Here is a 6,852-nt window from a genome sequence, read left to right as displayed (position 1 = left end):
GAAGCGTAGAAACACTTGCGTGCTACAGTTTGTTTCTAGAATTGATCTTGACCAGTCAGCATAAAATGCATCATGTCAATGTGATTGCCATAACGCTCTTTCATTAGGAAAAATGATTCCTCGCAGGCACAGGGCAAACAGGAGTTGAGTGGGGATGCCTCTGCCACCCTTTCAAACTGGCTAATAGATAAACGTCTGCTTGCAATTCAAAGTAAAATATGAAAACAGATCAATGTAGATAAAGATGAAGGAAGAGGAGACTCACATCAGAGAAGACAAATGAAAAGGCATGTGACTAGTTTAAAATACGAATGAACTTCTGTTAAAAGAGCTCTCTTCAGTGACCTTCTTTCCTGCCATGTGAGCAAATTCTTCAGTCGGGCACTGTAAAGTAAAGGAATGCTAAAATTGCCTCTATTTTCATTTCAGATCTGGCCACATTAGCATATACTTACTGTATTAATTTATTGCCCAAATGATCTCACTTTCTGCTGAAGTCAAAGGGAGTTTTTCTTGTAACCCCTCTCCTGACTCTGCTCTGGGCTGCAGCGGTGGTGCCTGCAACCTTTTACAATCCTGAGGGCCTGGGGCCAGCCAGCTCTCTGCCGTTATCAGGCCCATCTGGGAAGGGAGCAAGTCATTTTAAAGCCAGCAAGTGGCTATGGAAGAAAGCAAGGTCTGGGGCTGAAGGGCAAACCTCTCTGAAAACAGCCAGCTCCAGGGTGAGCAGAGGGACCTTCTCTTTGGAGTCTATATTTAACCAAGCCAAATGTTCTAAAACAGGCGTGGAGGGGTACTGAGGTGGGTACCTGCATCTATGCAGCCTCTTTAATTTATCAAAATCCTTGCGGAATCACAGACCCAGACCCGGAGGCAGCATTCACTCGGTTGCACCCGGTGCCAAATACAGCAATATGGTAACTCCTTCTTCTCCATCCCCCCTCACTTAGACTTCCAAGGCTCCCAGAAGAATTTCTGACATGCTCCAACATTGAACAAAGCAATCTCTGATCTTAAGGGGGAAAAAAAATTGGGTTCAGTTTAATACAGGCAACTGGCAAAGATTCAAATTGCATCTTATTTTAGCCAAAGCAGTTCACCAATCCTGAGGAGAGAGGTGAATTTTCAGCTCCAGTCAGATGCCTAATTATTCATTTCTCCTTATCTTGCTTTTAGAATCTTGCCAAGGCTGCACCCATCCCTATATCTCTAGGCATTTGAATCCCACTCAAGAAGTATCTGAACTCTTTGATGGTAGGCCTGTTTTCAAGTCACCACGTAACCTCTCAGAAACCCCTGCAGATGACGGTGTGCTGACAAAGCGCACCTCGCCTTGGAACGATGCTGCCTTTTACCTGTAGAGGTACCACTCCATCCACCGTACCTGAAGGGATCTCTGGGACTGTCAGCCTGGTCTCACCAGACAGGAGCATGCCCTTTTCTAGGGGATGTTTAAGCAGAGCTACTGTGTGTGGCAAATAATATCATCTCTTTTGCTCTAGGCAGAGCCCAAGATTGAATCCTCAGTCTGTTACCGACTACACAGTAGGGGCTTCCTCAAACTACTTAGTCTAAAATGAAAGTGAACGGGAAAGAGGGTAAAACATGCAGGTTGTGCAGCATCAGACTAGACTTTTCAAAAATTCCAGTTTTGTTTTCCTCCCAGATATGTTCCCCACCCAACTTCCTCATCTTCCATTCCCTCCCCACCCACGTTTTCTGCAAGGATCCCTTTCGGAGATGCACCGTGCACTTGTTTTCTTCAGAGCTTGATTTCAGTCCCACTGAAGTCCATGTCAGTCCTGAAGAAGGACGTGAGAGGATTGCATCTGAGCCCTGGAGGAAGGACACTTAGGCTTCTGGCAGGGCATCAATTATAAAGCCAGAATAGATTTTTTTTTTATGTGCCACTTGCAATTAGAGGAGCGACCTGAGTGATGGATAACTCTTGTGCAGACTTTCCACAGGGGCCGGCTGCACCCCAGGTAAGGGTTAGCCCCACTGGGAGAGACTTGTATGGCCTGGGAGAAGCGCTATACAAGCCACAGGATTAGTTTTTTAGCATATCATATAAGAGGACGCTATGGTTTCCTGTATCATCTCCCACTTTTAGATCTGCTTATACTGTATCACTTATAAAAGTGATTATTGTTCATTACCTTTGGCTTCAAAAATGGCCACCTGCAACTTTGGAGTACAGGACGTGTTGAGGGTGAAATTTATTTCAGTTCTCTCACTTTTATTGGCAGCTTTGTGCATGGGCTTCAGGTTGGGGCGAAGAAAGTTTAAATGAAATTCAGATTGGCTAATGCAGAACCAAAGTGACTTTTTTAACCTTACAGACCTTTCTAAAACACAGCATTTTGTATGATCCTTGGAGAGCGTGTGACACCAAAAACCCTCTCTGAAGAGCCTGGGTGCATTTCTCTTACACTTTAGACAGAGCAGGCATCAGTGACATTGATACATAATTTAGTCACCACCTTCAGGGTATGTTAAATTAGCAAATTCTCTAATTTGCTAGGAATTCGCATAGATGAATTGATGATTAAATAGGTGACGAAACCAAATGGAGCAGTTTGTTGCTAATTTAAATGCTGTATATGCCTAGACCACTCTCCTTGTTACATTCTAATTGACCTAATTATTTCCAAAACCACTCTTTCTGTCATTTCTTTCGCATTTAGATCATTCTGTATGGGTGCTGGATGTGGGAGGAGGGCTGTCCTGGTGTATTCCAACAGCAGAGAGTATTTTAAGCAGTGACTTTGGATAGCAGCAGCAGTGACTGGTTACGAAGCTGCAGAGCTTCACGTAGACCCGGGGAGAAGATTGTGGGCTACCTGTTTGAACTTCTCAGCCATACAACCACATCCACTCTTACCACGTCTTAAGAATGAACGCATCTCCAAAAGGTCTTCTCATTTTCAGCGGAGTTTCAATATTAGTGCTCAGACATTCGATCGAGTTACTGCCATTTGACAAGCTAGCGCCTGTCAGCCCAGCTGAGCTGGGTAACTGTTATAACTGTGTGCACGCTTTGTCTCTTGTAAAGGCAGTGGAATGGCACTTCTTGTGGTGGGGAAAGCAAAACTGAAATAGCACACAGTTGCTGTAGGGAGCTGTTGCTACTGCTTGTAGGAGCAAGTACCGGCAGAGTTACCACATCTCAGCTGACATGAGGTAGCTTGTTCACTCGCAGTAACTGTATTGTGCATCTGAGCCCTGCAGAGACCTGGGTTTCCCTGAAATAATAGTATTATCTTTGATTTATAGTAGAGAGAACATCAGGTGTTGGATGAAAGAAAACTGTATGTTAAATCATATTTCTAGTCCTCTAGAACCTCTATTTTTAATGTCAGGAAAACACCCAGACTGCCTGTATATATTCTGTATGGAGAATCTACCGTGGTCACTGGTAAGCTGTCACAGTGGTTCATCATCTGCCCTAAAAACGTGCTCTACACATTCAGGCTGAACTGAAAATGTTTCACCTTCCAGCTCCTGGTCCTATTTTATCTTTGGCTGTTGGATGATCACCAAAAGTTACGTACAATCGTCAATGGAGGCAGAATGGCTGTAGTTACGTTTAACTCTTCTAGACTGCACTGGCAGATATCAACATGCGTGACCAAAGCAGTCTCTCCTTTCCCTCATTTAGGGAGAGAAACTGAGGCGAGGGAAAGAAAAAAGACTTGCCCGGGGTCACACACAAAATCAGTGATGGTGCCAGTAGGGGAACCTGGATGGCCTGGTTCAGGGATCTCTCATCAGGCAGGAACATTTTAACCAAAGTCCACGCTATCTTTAGCCTGTCCTTCACTGACTTTAGCTGAATTACCCCTGGCTCAGCTCTGGTAGCCGAGAGAAGAGAATGAGGCTTAAGATGCATAAAACCGCATTTTATTATCCCTGGTGGCTGCTTTGATTTTTCTCAGCTTTCTGTAGCTGGAGATGTGTCAGTCAGATGCCGTGCCAGATGTTTCCCACAAACTGTCACATAAATGAAATAGCTGGAGCGAGGTAGGAACTTACCCGATTGCCAACCGGCTGCCAGCGCCTGCTGACGGCGTTCGGCAAACCATGGCTCTGCTCTCCTTCCAGTCAACCACAGAAGACCTGCCCATCCAAGAGATGCAGAGCAGATGGTGATGGCCACAACAACTGGGAGAAGACAACTAAAGTGGCCCCCCTGGACGAGGTTGTCCCTTTCCCTCACTCCCAAATGTTCGGGACCCCTTGGCAAGGGCTGGTTGGTGTGGGGTTTGTTTAGTGGCAGCGCTGAAGACCTAGGCAGAAGGGCGGCTGCACAACTGTGGAGAAGAAATAGCCCAAAGCTTGTTGGTGTGAATGGTCCTGCTCCAAAAAACCTTCCGACAATTCCCCTGGTAAAGTTTCTTTTCCAAATCCAGAGTGCCAGGCGGGTGTTTCCTTTAGATAGGACTACACCTGGATCTGGGGCTTTATAGCAGGTTTTCAGCTTACAGAGCAGTGGATGTTTTCTGTTGCGTCAGGCCATCAGAAATTTCTGTTGTGTACTCATTTCTCAAATTAAGTGCATAAAAAGATGGTGCAGGCAGCCAAGTCTCACACAGATCCGGCCACGTACTGCCAAATCTTTACACGCTGCCACTGACCAATGCAACCGGCAGCCAAAAGCGGCTCGCTAAATCCAGCAACCTCCTCCGGAGCAGAATGTCCCACCTCCCCTGCTGCCCCCTGGCCAGAGGCTCCCCAGCCTGGCCCCCGATCTCCTGATCCCACCATGCTACACCGATAACAGGGAAACGCGTCTTTTCCTTTCCTTGAGACAGTCTCTCCCTTCCCACCCTTGGATCCCCAGTTCTTGTGGATTTCATCCAAGAAATAAACCCTTTTTTAGGGAATTTAGAGATAAAAATCGGTGTAACAGCAGCTCTGTCCTTCCAGTGCTTTGTGCATTATTATTCACTGCACCTTCAGATGTATCTTAGGAAGTTTGTGGTTTAGGAAATCAACCGTCACCTGGAACAATATCCTGCATAAACCCTCTAATGGCATCAGTGATCTCTCCTCTGCCCATCACAGACTCTCCTCCCTTTTCTGGTACTTCAAGGAGCAATTCGGTCTTTTCCAGGTTTTCTATGTTAGTCCTCTGCTCATCTGCTATGATCAAATTGCAGATAAATTGGTGAAGGCATTTGCAGATAACGTTTTTGTTTGGTTTTTTTTTTTACTTATAGCATGACTTTTCATTGATGATTTTCCCAAATCCTGGGAACTAAAATTCTTTTTATGTGTGCACAGTATTTTTCTCTGAACAATATTTCTGCATGCAATTAAAAAACCCTGATTCTGTACATTTTATAAATAAAGCCTCTAGACTTATATTTAGATTACAATGATCTCTTGGGCCTGAACTGTCTTTCCAGTCTCTATTTATGAAGCGCACAACACAATAGTAACAATAAAAACAATGTCATCTAGTTGCATTCAGACAGTAAAGATCTATTATCAGCTATATCTGGATATCCTCCTTTCATCAGTGGCATGTGAAAAAAAACTTCCATGAAAATTTATTACTGAAAAAAAAAGTTAGATTTCCAACAAAGAGAAATATTCTTGGGAAATTTCAGTTTTACTTGTCTTGTCATTGTTTTCGTTGGAAAACTGGGCACCTTAAATCCCTCGCAAAAAGTTCTGTTCAAACAAAACTTAGGGGTTTGGCATGTTGAGGTAAAAACCCATAATTTTTGGTTTCAGCCCAAAGCTGCCAACAACAGAGGATGTTTTTTAATTAAAAATCAAAAATTCCTCTTGCTATTCTTTTGTTTTTCAGCAAAAACTGCCGAACAACATTTTCTTGCCAACTCCAGTGAAAATAACCTCTCTTCTGGTTTTGACAACTTCCTTGGGATTATGTTGCTCTATTTCAAGTTCTTCCTTGTTTTCTTTCCTCTACCTTAATGCCAGCGTTGGCACTGAAGCTTCCCTTAATGATGACATATGTTCCTCACTCATTCAGAATATGATCTAACTCTTTATATAGAGCATCTGTTTATTTATCTGTGGGACATGTGGCTAGAACATAAACTTGAATGAGCTGTGGGAAAGGCCAATTTTAAATATGAAAATAGACTAACATTGGTGTACTTACAGACACTCGCAACTCCCTAATTTGATTACTAGTCACAGAAAATGCTTAGACATTCTCACGACAATTAGTATAAACATTATTCTTTCCATTGGAAAAAAATATTATCATAGCTGGACAAATAAACTGACCCACAACTTGAAAATGAATGTCATTTCAAAACTGCCTTTGAAGGCAAAATTCAGTAGCGGTGCTTAATATTCTCAGCTGTCATTGACCATGCAGTAATTAGTTTCAGTTGTAATGAATATTTATTTATATGAACAAGGTATAAGCATTGCAAATATCATATGTATTTGACCACAGTTTATGATGATGGTATTGTATGATTGCATGTATGTATTCCTTATTATTACATGAATATTTAATGGATCAGTGTAAAATGTAATTACACCCTACTATGTTTGCTTAATGTCAGTGTCAACTGACATAAGATCAAATCATTTTCTCAAAGCAGACCCAGGTTTCTCATCTCTGGTATCAGGATCAAGATTTTGGGGATCATAAATCACAGTAAGGTGCTCAGGGTACTTGACGTTCTCCATAGCTTGAATCGCTTGACAGAAAACTTTTCCTCAAGTCAAAGGCAAACACAGGAGGGAAAAGCATGTTTAGTTTTCTTGAATGTTTAATCCTAGAAGAATCAAAGAGACAGAGCACTTAGTTATTGAGTGTGACGCAAAGATCTGCAGTCCATTTAAAGACATTTATCCATCATT

This window comes from Pygoscelis adeliae, unplaced genomic scaffold (genome assembly GCF_000699105.1).
Source record: "Pygoscelis adeliae isolate BGI_AS28 unplaced genomic scaffold, ASM69910v1 Scaffold130, whole genome shotgun sequence".
Taxonomy (NCBI): Eukaryota; Metazoa; Chordata; class Aves; order Sphenisciformes; family Spheniscidae; genus Pygoscelis; species Pygoscelis adeliae.
This window is presented reverse-complemented; position numbering follows the sequence as displayed.